The sequence below is a fragment of the Pithys albifrons genome, chromosome 18 (assembly GCF_047495875.1).
Source record: "Pithys albifrons albifrons isolate INPA30051 chromosome 18, PitAlb_v1, whole genome shotgun sequence".
NCBI lineage: Eukaryota > Metazoa > Chordata > Aves > Passeriformes > Thamnophilidae > Pithys > Pithys albifrons.
The window spans coordinates 5,974,007-5,989,175 of NC_092475.1; positions in this window are offsets into that span (position 1 = coordinate 5,974,007).

Below are 15,169 nucleotides of genomic sequence, written 5' to 3' on the forward strand. Positions count from 1 at the left end.
TGCTGTGGCTTTGCTGCTGCTTTCATGGTCCCGATTTCCCCCCGTTCTCCCTCTCCTCATGGCCTGCAAACTGATGGTTCCAGCCTGAGGGAGTTGCAGAGGACGAGGCAGGAGGGAAGGTGTCACAGAGGAAAGCACAGGGAGAGGAGACCGAGACAGCAAAGCTAAATATTATTTCATGCACTATTTACAGAATAAAAGCACTGGTATTCTTAAAAATATATGATTACAAAATGTGTAAAAAATATAAAGTCTCTTAGGATGTTGACTTGGCCTGTTAACATATCTTGTGCTACCTGAGGAGTGCAGAGTTGCTTTGTGCCAGACTCAGATCCATCCTTTGATTCTCTAAACTGTTTTCAACTTCTGGATTTTTTTTAAAGTTTGTTTCCATTCTTATTTCTGTGTTCAACAATTTCCTTCCTTTTTTTTTTCTTTAACAACCTTCCTGAACTCTTATTTTTCTCCATTGTTCCCCATTTGTGTGTTTTCCATTGTGATTGGCATCATTTGTCTCACTCACTGTTGTGTTTCTTGTCTGTTCTCAGCAAATGCAAAGTTGTCCCCAGACTTTCAGGATTTAAAATCAGAGTTGGAATTCCAACAAATCCAACATGGAAACTTGCCAAAGTTCAGCATATTAAAAATGGGAGGAGAGAGTGATCTAGTTTTACATCTTTATTATTGTCTGTGTTATTTTGGTAGGATTAGACCAAGGAATGCCTACCCAGGTGTGGTGTGTTCTTGTGCAGTAAAACTAATTCTCCTCACTGAGATTTAATTAACCTTCATAAATAAAACAGATGAAATGGGGAGATGAGGGATTATGAAGGTAAAAATGATTTATTTATTTAAATCATCCAGGAAATCTGAAACCAGATCTTTTGAATCCCATCTTAGTTGCCTTCCTTTCCTCCTATTTAGATCCCAGATTTTGTGTCCACCAACCCCCCCCTTCCATTCTCTTCTGGGCTAAAGAATCAGATAATCACATAACAATCCTGAAAATGTATCCTTGAAATTTATGGCCAAACTTGCATTAGCTGCAGGAATTAACTCTGCGTTTTTATGGGCAGAGCAGTAATCTCAGGATTTGGTTGGAACAACAAGGATGCTGAATGAAACCAGGAGCTGCAGGATCCCCTGGTGCTGTGGGCCAGCCCAGCTGCAGAGCCACAGGGGCCATCCCTCAGTTTGGGAATAACACCAGGCCAAATTCTCCTGTGTCTCTGCTGATTTTTGTGCTTAAAATTCACTCTCCATTAATGATTCATTTAAAGTCATCTGCCCACATAAGTGCCTGAATCAACCAGTTATTCCTACACAGCTCACAAATTTAACATGAGAGAAGCAGGCATTCTGTCAATGGTTAAATGACTAATTTGACAGTAGGGCTATTCTTCCAGGAGGAAAACGCTCAGGGAGAGATGAGTGGGCTCAGAGGGAGGCTGAGGCTGTACATGATGCCAAGAGCTACACATGGTTCTCACATAAATATGTCCTTAATAGTTACTCTTAATACTTCATTGATTGATGGGTCATAAACTTCCGACACTAAAAGTGCACAGATAATGAAACAAAAGGAGTTTCAGAAACAGAACGAAAGCCAGGGAATATTTCCAATTCATTTTTTGATTGTACAGATCTATATTTCTCTTTGTTTGCAGTTCTTGAGCTTGCCATATTTGTGAGAAAGAATCTTTTGAATCTTTTGTCCAGTAAATACCTCGATAATATGAAATAAGAGCAACCATGGGAAGTGGTGCAGCCTCGTGTTCACCACGTCCCTCTGAGATAACAGAGAGGGGCTGGGCTAACACAAACACGTCATGTGAGGAGTTCCACTTCCAAAGGGAATTCAAAGGGGGCACCTCAGGTTCATATAAACACACCTGTAAGACACGAAGGGTGCACTGCTTGTGGGCAAGAATTAGAATGCAAAAGTTACGAGTAGCTGTGCTGCTCCCACTCTATCTGAACCATGGAAATGTGGGACTTCCAGGGCCAAACTGAGATAAAGGACCTGTGTCCTATTTAGGAACACACATAAATGTCCAGTGCATGTCAGTAAACTCTGGCTTTGTCAGACAGCATGAAGCACAGTTGGAAATTTGTCTCTCCCATAGGTGTTTGAGAGGGAAATGAGGCCTTTTGAAAGATATGAACATAAACATTCCTTGGAAAAAGCCTTTGCCATACATGACTGATCAAATACATGTTTTTCAGACAAATAATACCAAAGTTTGTTTTGTGCCGAGTTAAGACCATACTTAGCACAAAGATTCCCCAAACTGTAAAGCCTCAAGAAGGCATCTACAAACCAAGGGTTACCATTTTCCTATAGAGATTTTGTAACTGCTGCATTTTGCTCCACTAATTGTATCTGCCCTGGGTTAAGAGCTTGACCCCTTCCCCTGCACCTCTTTCTATCCCAGGAGGGATGTCCGAAGGAGTGAGCTGTTCAAAGTGCTCATGGAAAAATTAGCAATGACTGTATATTCACATTTCCTCTTGGATGCTCCCCAGTGGCTCCCAGTCCTCAAATCTGAAGTCTGAATTAAGAAATTCTTGCTTTGTTATTTAGTTTCTTTTCCTTCCTTGCACTAAAAAGCAGGAGTTTCAGGCAGCTCTGTTATTCCTGAAGTGAAACTCTTTCCAGCATCTCTATATTTTTAAAAAATCATTTCCCCTCTCTTACCAGAGTTGGGGCATCATTCATTTGCAAGAACTTTTGAGCAGATGCTGGTGAGTTGAATTGTATGTCCTTGTCTGTGATTCATACCTTTCCCTCTCTCTGGCATTGGGAATCTTCACATCCTGTGGCACTGAAATGACCTGTATTAATGTCATATCAGGGAACCCTTTGGTGCCCACCCAGGGAGGCACAGGACAGTGTCGCCGTCACCACCTCCGTCTGAACAGGACAGGGATGGTTTGCCTGGAGGAGAGAAAGGAGCTCACGTGGATTTCGGCACCAAACAGGGGCTCTCCCTCCTCTCCGGGGAGTGTGTTGGCTGAGAAGGAGAGGAGAGACATCAGACACAAAGCCCGTGCGCTGCTCTGCCGTGCAGGCGCAGAGCCCAATTAAAACGCTGGTCATTATGAGGGTGATTGCGGTGCCCTCTCTGCCCACGCGGGGGCGGCCGCGGGGCCTGCCCGGGCTCCGCCTCTCCCGAAATCCCGGGATGGGAAGGATGAGAAGGAGCAGGAGCTGGAGGGAGCGCTGAGGTCCATCTGCAGCGCTGACACTGGCTCTCATAGAGCCTTCCCTGTCCTGCAGAGCCGCTCCAGCCGCCGCAGCAGTTCGGGGATTTAACTCTCCTCTGTCTCTGAACTGGCAGTTTAAAAAAATACTTTGCCCATCTCCAGTCTTTCCCTGTATAAATTCATCTTTAATATCCAGGCAACCTGAATGCTCATCTGTTTTTGCAACTCCGTCTTTCCTTATCATGCCTTCTCATTAAGGCATATTATTTGCTAATTACAGGACTATTTTCTTCTCCTTTTTGCCTCTCCTTTATTTGTCCCACCATACATCTGTCAGCAGAATCCCAGTGTCTGCCTGTTCTGATGGATATCTGTCCTCAAAAACTCCTGTTCAGAAAGATTTCCCTCTCCCTTGCTTCCTCCTGTGCCACTTCCATGTGGTACCATCCTCTGGTGAGAATATCCCTTTATTTACTGGTGTCAGTGGAAGTTCCAGTGGTGACACAGAACTGATCCAAGTATTTCACTGGAAGTGAAAAGGGCAGGGACAGTTGATGGGGATAAGCTGGACCTTACAAGGTTTGCAGGTGTATTTATTGCTCAGGCAAACCCACCAATTAAAAGCACAGCAAAGCTTCCTAGAATTTGTATTGCTTAAAAAGAGCTCCAAATTCTTCATGTTATGATGTAGACTGTTGAGTTTGGTTTTTTTTTCTTTTTAGAGTTCTTTTCAGATCTTAATTGTTCCTTCATGAAAGCACAGGACTTGGCTCTTGGTTCTGTATGTCTTTATAAGCCCACACCCTGAACACAAAATAGTGTTGAAGATCATTCCCTTGTCTTATCCTGCCAAACACAAACTTTAAAGAGGTTTGGGATATGGATGTTCCTTTGTCCTGCTCAACAGGCCCCTGACTGAGATAATATCCTTAGGGTTATGAAGTATTATTGAAAGGAAGCACAAGAACACTGTGCTCTAGTTCTGCATCTGGCTTTAATTATAGATCCTCCTGAATCTTTTCATACCTGCTCTTACATTTTCTTCTTGAAATCTCTTCCACTCTGTAATGACTCTGTTCAAATGAGTTACTAAAATGCTATATAGGAATGAACTATACAGAATTAAGGGATGCTGATATTACCTTTCATCTTCTTGTTTCCAATTCAGCCTGACAAGCTGTGCAGAACAGCTTGAAGAACAGGGGCCTCTTCTTCATGAAAGCACCTATAAATTAAAAGCAAAAGAGTTTGAGCTGCTTTTCATTATCCTACATCCAATGGCTGAATTAACACACCAAACAAAACAGTATCATCATCTTACAAAGTAATGTTTGGGGAAAACACATGTTTCAGAATTAGTTTTTTGTGTGTGCTCAGTAATAGCAGCAGCACTTCATTTCTTTTAAATAAATATTTATACAAGCGTGCACTGTAAACCAGGAGAGCCTGAGGTCTGAGGCCCTTCAGCAAAGAATCTCTCATTTTCTACCATTTTTTTTTCTGAGCTGTTTTACAAACATTAACCACTGAGGGAGTTGAGAACCTAAAAAAAAATCTTTCTGAATACTGAAAGGAGATCAGTTCCCTCTTCCTAGACATGATGCTACCCAGTGCAAGCTACAGCCTTAAGCAGAAACAAAGTGTACATTGCCAGATAATGCTGCATTTCTGAAATCCTTATAGGAGGGAAATTTGTACCCCTGGACTCCTTTGAGATGTGTCAGAAATTTCTGGTACCCTGACACTAAAAGGTTATTAGAAAAATTCTGCTTAAAAATTGGATGCCACCAAGTTCTTAGTTTTAGGGAAACACACTCTCCCCCCACACCCTTGCATTCTTAAGTGCTTTTAAAATCAAGGAGTGGATCTGAAGATGAGTTGGGAATTCTGTTGGCCTGTGTCAGGAGAAATCATTGGGTCTGATTTGGGTTTGTATCTTTCTGATGATGGCACTTCATTAAGAGACTTGGCCTTGTCAATAAGAGACCAGTTCATAGTTCACAACAGTGGTTATTGTTTTATTCCAAGCTACACTTTTCCAACCAACTCTTGTGCCTCCAGTACCTGCTTTTACAGGCATTTATTATCTGGACAGTGGAATCCAGGGGTCAGATATTTTAGGAGGAATGGTGGCAGTTTCAAGAGACAGAAGTAATGCTTCCAGCTGAAACTGAAGTAGATCACACAGTAAACTGATATTTTCAATATCAGGATAACTTGTCCAAACCATATAGGAAACTGAGGCTGGAAACTGGGAAAAATTTCATGGAACTTCTGACATTAATCCAAAGCTGCTGCCCTGGAGGCATTTCAGGTGGATTGGCTGGACACCACAGACAAAAAAGCATTATGGCAGCAAAGCCAAGGAGAAGATGGTAAAGAATTGGCCACCTTGAATTCAGGATGGTCCTGTGAGCCACATGCACATGTGATCAGGGGATTTATCATCCAGAATTCTGGGATATAGATTTCTTTGGGGACAGGCTGTTGGGATTCCTCATTTGGAAACACTGAGAGTCCCAGATCCTGAGCTTAGGATAGTCCCAGCTTTGGAGCAGAGCCCAGGCTGTGGAGCACCTTTGCCTGAGCAGAGTCCCCACTTTGGGAAGTTTTAAATACTGCACAGCAATGAAGTGCTGTTTGTAATCTCATGTCTGTGGGATATGTCTGTAGCTGTTGGTTATTTGAGGGAATGATGTTGTCAGCATTGCAAACCCATGAATTATCCCAAAATTGGAACAAGTCTCTGGAATGTGGAATAAATGGATGGGAAGGCTTGTCAGACAGCAGCAAACTCGGTGTGGCTCACTGGGAGCTGGCTGAGGAGAAGTTGGACACAGGAGATTTCAATGATAGAATAACCTGCAATGTCAATTAATCACTTGCTGTCTGTTCTGCCTGATTTTATTTTTAAATTTTCCTGTTATTAATTGGCAAAAAGCCAGGCTTTGGTACAGTTTCTGAAGGCTGGAGGTTGCCCTCTGGCCTCATGCTGCTTTTTAATGAATTCTTTTCTGTTCTCTGTACTTCTTCATACTTTCTCTTAACAACTGTATTCCAGGAGAGCACTAAGAAAAATAATTCACATCTGTGACTTGAGGACTGTTCTTATCAATCCTTGAAAGTTTTGATCACAGTTGAGGATACCATTTTTATTTCAGTTTAATGCTATTGTACTAACTTTTATTAACCCCCCTAAGTCTGTAACACCACAGTTCCTCACTTGACTGTTCCAGCTTTATTGAGGATCTCACTCCAAGTCCTGTTCCTGGAACTGAACTTGTTTACTGAGATAAAAGAGCTTGCTAAATAAAGTAAATTCAGAAGTATTCCTGCCCACAGCCAATTCAGATGTAATACAAGGAAACTAAAATGAAGGTCTCCAAAGTTGTTTTGCACTCATTAAAGGAATTTTCACTTACACAAAGTCATTGCACAGTGCTGAGTTCCTGTGATAGACAGAGAGAAATTAGAGCATGAAAAATGCCTAAAACCTCCACTGTAAAGCTGTTAACTAAGGGATATGTGTGTAAAATTTGGTTGTTGTAGTTGGCTGGCTTTGTATGTACCTTTTCTCAGCCTTGATTTGAGTTGTGGTTTTGACTCTGTTTAGAACTGGGCCAGAACCACAACTGGACATCCAAATACCCACAAATCCTGGCCCAGCTCTGAAGTTTTCATGGTGAGTTCATCTCTGATTCAAAAGGGCCCCCAAATTCTAGGCAAAATTCTACCAAACCTACTAAGCTCGCCTGGTTGGGGTGCCAAGCCACAGCTCAGCCCAGGTTTGTTTGAAAATGGCTTAAAACCGGTCACAGGTTCTGTTGAATGGGATCCAAAGTTGAATCATAATATTTAGAAACTTCAGCAAATGAGCACAGGACTCAGTGGTTGCAACAATACCAAAACTGAGGGAATATTGTGAGGTCTTAATTTCTTTCTGTGGATACTTCTTGCAAACCCATCCTGAGCACTGCACTGATTTAGGGCAGTTCAGAGAACTCCTGAGCTTGAGAGTAATTCTTAAAGAGCTGAAAGAAATGATGGAAATGTATCAGTTTCCTCTCATGCCTCTTCCATTTTTAGTGGAGTTGCTCTTGTTCTGTTCTGCCTTCTGCACAATTAAAATAAAAGCCTTTGAAGTGTCTGAATTTGCATATTTTATTTTTTTTTCCCAGAGACTTTGTCACAGCCTCTTATGGAAGTGATAGCATTAAATTGGAGCAGCACAATGAATTCCAGGAAGCGAGTAATCTTCATTAAGCTTGTTTATTTGCAGGAGCTCCATTAAATTAAGAATGCTTATCAGGATAGGTCTGCACTGATGGAACTGGCTGACTGTCTGCCTGAGGGATTGGTTCCCCACCTGGCACCTGGGGGTCCTGCACTCCAGTCTTGGCCTTGGCAAACCCAGGAGGTCGTTGGTTCCCATCTGACGTTTAATCTGTAGTACAAGAACAGGCTTAAGAGTCATTTTTACACATCCTCCATTTGGCAGAGTAAGAAATAGGGGTAAAACACAAGGCAGGACTTCAGAGAGGTCCAAGGAATCCTGAGGCAGAGGGATCAGGAGCATCCTTGTCCCCTGGTCCCACTGCTGGCTGGATTTTGGGACACTTCTCTTGTGCTGAGGGCAGGTGGAATTTTGGACCAACCCAGTACAAGGGAAAGTGCTGGTGCATTCTCTTAAAATCAGAAGAAAAAGATTAATCAATTCTTAATTAAACAAATGGCAGAACTCCAGTCTAATACCTAGAAAAGGAGCTCATAAAACATAATTTTCCACTAAGTGTATTTAATGATGACTGTAAATCAAAGGTGAGGTTTCTTCTCCAAAATATTTAGGCAGAAATTTAGAGTTTTTTGAAATCCTACTGCTTTTGGTGTTGTTAAATTCTGCTGCACTGCAACACAAATATTTGGAAATATTCCCCCCTCTGAAAGGGTTATTGTGGTGAGTTGGACACACATCAGCCACAGACAGGCAGCCTCCAAACAGAGGCCTCCCCATAACGACCTTTGTGTTCTCACTTAATTAACCCAATGGCATTTGGTTCCAGCAAAGCTGTTCTGCTACATAATGACAAGAAAAATGAGATATTAGTGAAGATCTGGAAAGAGATGAATACACATCTGCTTATATTTGCCCTTCTGGCATGACCCATTAGGTTGCTCTTTAGGACTAAAATTAAAAATGTAGAGAATTGTAGATTTTAATGAAAAAAACCCTCTCATACCTTCTTGTAATTGAAAATGTAGAAAGGCTTAATGATGAGAGGCTGAACTTGTAAATCCTTGGGGTTTGTGTTCCTATTGCAGGAGCTGTTGTGTGTATGTAGCAATTATAAATATATATCTGCTTTTGCAGTGACAGACTATTTTAAGGTGGCTCAGACAGTTATTGGTACCAAACTGCTTGATAATGAATGTCTGCAAAACTGTGATGACAGATCAAAGGATCAGCATTTTAGGTTTCCATTCCTGATGTATCTAGTTTAGATTGACTGTAAATAAAGTTCTAGTCAGGTTCCAAATGAGCAAGGCAGGGTCTTGCAGGGTAGGGTAGCATTATCTTGGGAGTGCTGCTGAACATCCTTCTGGAGGGGGCTGATCTGTGAGAGTTGTGGAGAGATTTGTAAGCCTTGATTTGCAGTGAAAATTGCCTACAGCAATATTAATTGAATATGCATCTTTCTGATAAACAGACTGTACTTCTGAAACTGTTGCCGTCAACATGACAACAAATGAACATGGAGAAATAAAATCCCTGGGCAAGAGGCAGATGAGGAATTCCACTGGGAAGTGTGGAGCTTTCCTTCCCATCTGTGAACAGCTGCACCCTTGAGGGACACTCTGCAGTGGGGCTGGCTCTGCATTTGTGTCACAATAAAAGGTGGGAGAAGGCGAAAAGTGATGGTGAGAGAATAAATGTGCAAAAAAATGAGGAATCTGATGCAAAGGAGAGCAGGAAGTGAGGAAATGACATCCAGTCTGGCGTGTGCTCCTGCACTTTTGGGCTGCTGGAACCCCTTGCTGCCAAGTTCCCTGCAGTCAGACTCTGCATCCCTTTCCTCTCCTCACAAAGAAATGAATGTGCAGTGTGGAATGAGGATATTCCTTCTCTGAATACTTTGTTTTGCTCAGCATACAACAGTTTCCACACAGAGAAACTCACTGTTGCATCAAACCACTGCACACACTGTGGCTGGGGATGGCCTGGAGCTACAAACTGGGGTGAATGTGACAAAAGGAGCAAGGCAATCCTAAATTTGGAGTGACAGCTCAACCCTTCTGTTTGGATGGACAGGAACTTGTGTGTTAAACTGAAAAAAACACACCTGAAACCAGCTGAGGGTCAGTGATTTTCAGCAGTGAAGTGGCCACGTGTTGCTTTGAGGGGTCTCTGTGAAGGTCTGGGTAGAAGGACAGGAGTTGTGGGTTGTGGTTTAATGTTATGGATTAGTCTGGTACAGTTTGTTTCCTGTTTAGGTTGGCTTTTTTCTGGTTGCTTTTCTCATGTGTGGTCTTCACTCAGCTGCTGAGGGCTCCTTTTCCTCTGCAGGGAAGTTTTTTGGGTACAATTCCCTTGCTACAAGGATCTTGAATGATATTTTTTCAGGGTGTCTGAACTACATGAAATATGGAGCTCAGGAGAATGCACTTATAAAGGAGCTTCATGCTCTTTAAATTTGCAGAGTCAGCCATGTAATCTTCTAGGAAATAGATAATAATTTGGAAATAAGGACAGAGAAATCCAAACCTATACCCTGCCCTTGAGTGACACTGTACTTCTTAACACTGTGATAACTGGAGTGAATTTGAAAAATCTTCTCACTGTTCCCTCTGCCTTTGTACAGATGTGTATGCTGTAAGAGTTATTTATAGGCTTCATTTAAATTCCACATTTTCCCCAGCACATTTTCCACCTTCTTTTTCACAGTGCTTACTTGTAAAATCAATACCCTCAAACAGCTTTGCTTTTTAAACTCCCCCTACCTTCCTTTAAAGCTGTCTTAGAGGGCTCCATGTGTTTCCATGGAGCCACTTTTTAAGCAGATAGAAACAAACTCAAGCACAAAAGTTCATTTTGAGGGAAAGCTGCTGCACACTCTGAGGAGCCTCATCAGCTTTGGCTCCTGCAGGTGCAGCGTTTCAGCTGGAACTGTCAATATTCAGAACACCTGGGACATGTTTTTGTGGCAGGTGTGGGTTCTACACCCCAATCTGGGGGAAATATCCTGGGAAAAGGACCTTACAGTCTACTACAGGTTTGGTTTTAATGTTTCTCTTCCTTTGTAAGGTGTTCCACAGCCTGTAAATAACGGAATTATTGTTATTATGGGAGTGCCCAAGCACATGTTGCAGTGTGCAGGTACAGGGTTCTATGTCCATGCTGAAACAACTTGACAATCTTCAGGGTTGGAATTCTTGAGCAGCTTTGTGTTTGCACTCAGAACGAGATCTGTGTCCCTCCCTTTTAAAGCATCCCATTTCTGTAATACCTTTTTATCCCCAACTTCAAAATTCTTTGCAAGAACAGTGAATTAAACCTCACAGAAAGTCTGTGATAGAGAGAAATGGGAGATCTATTTTTTGTGAGCCCTTTTCACAGCAGTTAGAAAATCCCCCACCCGTTAAAGTCAGATTTTCAGCTGAGTGTCCTCCCTGTTCAGACCCCAAACACCTGACCACGACTGTGCCATGGAAATGGCAGAGGATGGAAATTTGTCTGGCACTTAAATCTGAGCTGAGCTTGTTTTAAAATCCCCATAGGTCAAAGGCATGTGAGGGAAAAGTACCTAAAGCTGGAAAAACAATGAGGTAACAGCAGAGCATTCACTGAAATTACATGAATATTAATGATGAAGGATAAATGATATTTGGAGGTTTCTGTACAACCAGGTTTGTTCTAAATGTGGTGCACAAGATCCTTCACTGCTGTTCCTTTTCTGAGTGACAGTGGAACTGGCTGAGTTTACACTCACTTAAGGTTTGGCCTCTTCTGTTCAGAAATTCCCACATAACTGAGGAACAGTTACAAACCTGGATTTGACTTGTAACAGAACCAAGATTTCTCTTTTGATTTCAGATTTACCAAAACAGTGGCTTGACAGTTCCTTCAGTTCACTACAGATGTAGGAGCTGTATTTGCAGTTGTTCCACAGTGTGGGTTTGATTTCAACAATTCAGGAATTCAGAGCTTGTCAAGCTCCTTTGTGATTGACTTAATCTTTTACAGGAGGATCTCACAGATTTATAGCTTCACTTTGTCTTCAAAATCTTTTATATTTTTTTTCAGACTTTACTAATGTCCCCACCAAGAAAAGAAAGCAAATAGTGGGACTTCTACAAGTGCTTGTAGCATAACACTGGGAAAACTTCAAAGCACAGAGAAGTGATTATGCTTGGTCTTTTTAATCTGCTTTTTTCCTCCCCTCCCATTTAAAATTGTATTTATATTTGCCTCTGATTCTCATGTTACTTTCTTCTTCTCGCTGCCAAAAGTCTTCGACTGTGGTGCTGGAGATCAAATGGCAAATTTCTGGCAAATATCACATAGCTTTGTTTTCAATGAAGAGTCAAATCCAGCCTGTGATTAACAGGAGAGTCTCTTTACTTGCACTATCATTTATGCTCATAGTTCTTGGATTTGTTGTCATTTGCACAAGGAAACATAACATTTGCATATGCAAATAGTGCACTTGGGTGTCTTGTGCTTTCAAAACAATGCACAAGGTACAATACCCACAGTGGTCTGAAGAACAAAGATGTGGAATCAGACTAATTCCTGGAGAAGAGACCAACAGGGTAACTGTGCCAAGAACTCTGATAGAATCAGGAACATTATTTTAAATACCTGTTGTCGGGGTCAGCCATAAAATCCTTCTGTGCTGTTCCACTGGCCCAAGTCCATCCCTGACGGAGCTCTGTCTGGGAGGAGGCAGAACTGACACTGAACTCAACAGCCTGGCTGGGCATCAAAGTGTTCCAGAACAGACCTGCTGATCATGCTGAGTCAAAGGATTAGTTATTTTGCATTGGCTAAAATCAAAGCAAGTTCTGACATTAATGAGAACAGGAAAGAGGAGAAGAGGAAAGCAGAGGGCAGTAGGAGCAGTGGCCATCAGCACTGATGGTGGCCACCTCACCCCACCCCAGCCCACAGGGGTTGCTCCTCAGACTCCCTGGGAAGGGCACAGCCTGTACAGGGGATGTCTGTGTGAAGGGAGCTTTGATCTGCTGGATGCTCTGACCTGTTTGCTGTGCTTTAAGCAGGCAGTGAAAACCCAGGACGTGAGACATCAGAGGCAGATGAGAGGAAATGGACTCTCAGCAGAAAACTGGGGAGAGCACAGATATGCCCAAATGTGCCAGAAGTGTGTCTAAGACTAAAGCTGAGCTCCACGTGTCCTTCCATTAAGATGTGTTGGGATATTGCAGGTCAGGGTCTCCTTTTCCTTTGATAACAGAGGGTGAGAGCAAACTTCTCTGCTTGCTTCCTGCTTTCCTTGCCCTGATGGCCTGGAGAGGAAACTTGTTGCAGGGAGCAGGATTCTAAAGGGAAATTCATGTAGGACATGATCCCAGGCTCAGAGGGGACCTTGGGGACACTGATCTCTGGGCACTTTACCTTGAATTTCCACAAGCAAATAATGGTAGGGGAACAGTTTTGAACTGAAAGGGAGAGACACAGATTAGATGTTAGGAAGAAATGCTTTACTGTGAGGGTGGAACAGGTTGCCCAGAGAAGCTGTGGGTGCCCTGTAAGACCAGGTTGGACAGGGCTTGGAGAAACCTGGTCTAGTGGAAGGTGTCTCTGCCCACACCAGAGGGGTGAAATGAGGTGGGTTTTGAGGGTCTTTCAACCCAAACCATTGCAGGATTCTGTGAGTTATTCTGCAAAGAACAGGTCAGGTATGGATCAGAGTGATAAGAGACCACAGTCACTGATCCCCACTCACGTTGAAGTGTTCTCAGCAGCTTGAGTAAATCCCCCAGTGTATTTTCATACAGCTGTGGTTACAGGGAGGCATCAGCCTGGGCACATCCCTTTGGGTTCTCTCAGTCTCAGTGAGTGTGAAAAAGCCCTGGCTGCCTTTCCACAGGCCACAAAACCTCCCTCCAGCCTGCAGATCAATAGGCAGGGAGCAAAAGCCACAAACTCTGCTGTGCCTCGGGAAGGGAGCGCGGGAGATCAAGGGCATCGCCAATGTGAATGAATCTCCATGAAAGAGCGTCGTCATCGCTCTGCTGTCATGCATTAAAGGAACAATTGAGCAGAGGAATGAAAGGGCGGTGCCAAGAGGAAGAGAAAACGTGGAGGAGGGAGGAGGGATCCTCTGGTTAAACCATTCCAGTCACGTTCTTGGCTCAGGCAGGAAGGCACAGCTGCTGCACATCTGCTGCAGAGCACTGGAGCTGAGCAGGCACCAGCACGAGGATTCTCAGCCTGCTCAGATGAAGGGTTTGATTGCTCTGGTATGGACACAACACTTTTTGTAATTAGTGACACGGAAAACTGTTTTCTAAGGCCACTGTAAGAGCTGATTTGGCTTATAAATGTTTTCTCTCAAATGTCAAGCCCATAGAGGCTTACAAAGGCTAATTTTGTCACTAGAGTGTCAGACCTGATGCCCACTCTGAGAGACACATTAACCACAGAATTACACAATTTAAATGTTTCCTGCTTGTATCCTGAAAAACTCTGACAGTTTTCTTTGGTGTAACATCTTGATTATATTTCCTGCAGTGAATCTCCCCAGGCATTTTAGGACTCTGTGGCTCAGGTGAGGGCCACATCCCTGGATAGCAATGCAGTACAGAGGGAACAATAATAATTCAACATTCCTTTACCTGAGTTACAGTGTGTGATGCAGATTTTGAGCATGGCAGTAAAGTCCACTAAAGCCTCCAGTTCAGCTAACATGAGGGAAGTGCATACAAATGCAACATAAACAAATCTTAAATCCTAGCTCAGTATCTCTGGTCCTATCCAACACCCAGGAATAGTCAGGAAGTGTTAGAGAGATCTTATGTTTCAAACTCAGGCTCAGTCTTTGTGTGCAAAGTGGAGCTTCAGCTGGTACTGATAAGTATTTTACCTGCATGAAATATATGAATTAAGACTTTAAAAGATGAGGAAAATGCCAAATCAAAGACAGATTGTGTTATAGAAATTAAAGCCTGAGACAGACCCCAAGCACAGCTCCTGGGAAGAGTTTGAATCTGGGATTTTAGACTCACTGCTCTCAGCAAGAACAGCTTTGGGGCTTCTGTTCTCTGCTGCTCCTCTTGTTTAGGAAGGTTCTTTTAGCTGCATCTCAGCTGATAATACACCTGTGGGGTGACAAGGGGAACTGCAACTGTGGTAATTAAGGCAGAGACCAGCAGTGCATTCCTCAGCTTAGCTGTGAGTTTGGGATGTCATGTTGCTGTCTGCAGCTCACACACAGGCACTGGTGGATGCCTGAGTCTTCCAGACAAGCACAGGAAAGAAATTTGACATTTCCCAATGGCCTTATGAATATTTAAAGGTGGAAGACCGTATTGTTAATATTATCTGGAGTAGCAGAAAGTGTTTTCTTCCAAGGTTTGGACCATGTTCTGGGGCTCTGTGTGTGTGTGTAGGAACAGTTAGTGTGCAGGTAGAGCTGTAAAACAGGGAGTTCTGATCTGTGGAGCAACTTTCTGTGTTTGTTGTAGCTTTAACTGCATCTCAGCCATATGCCTTGTGCAGCATGTTGAACAAACACCTTTTTTTATAGTTCTTATATTTCAGGGGAAACACTGACAGGGCCATGGCAAACTGCTCATTCAACTGAATGTCGGTGAGGAGGCTGCTATGGATCAGTCTTTTGGAAAAGATTCAATGCCACTGTCTAGACAGAGGCAAGAAACAAGGGCTCCCTTTCCCCCCATCCCCTTGGAGCCTCATCACAGAGCTGTGCAAGTCTGCTAATTA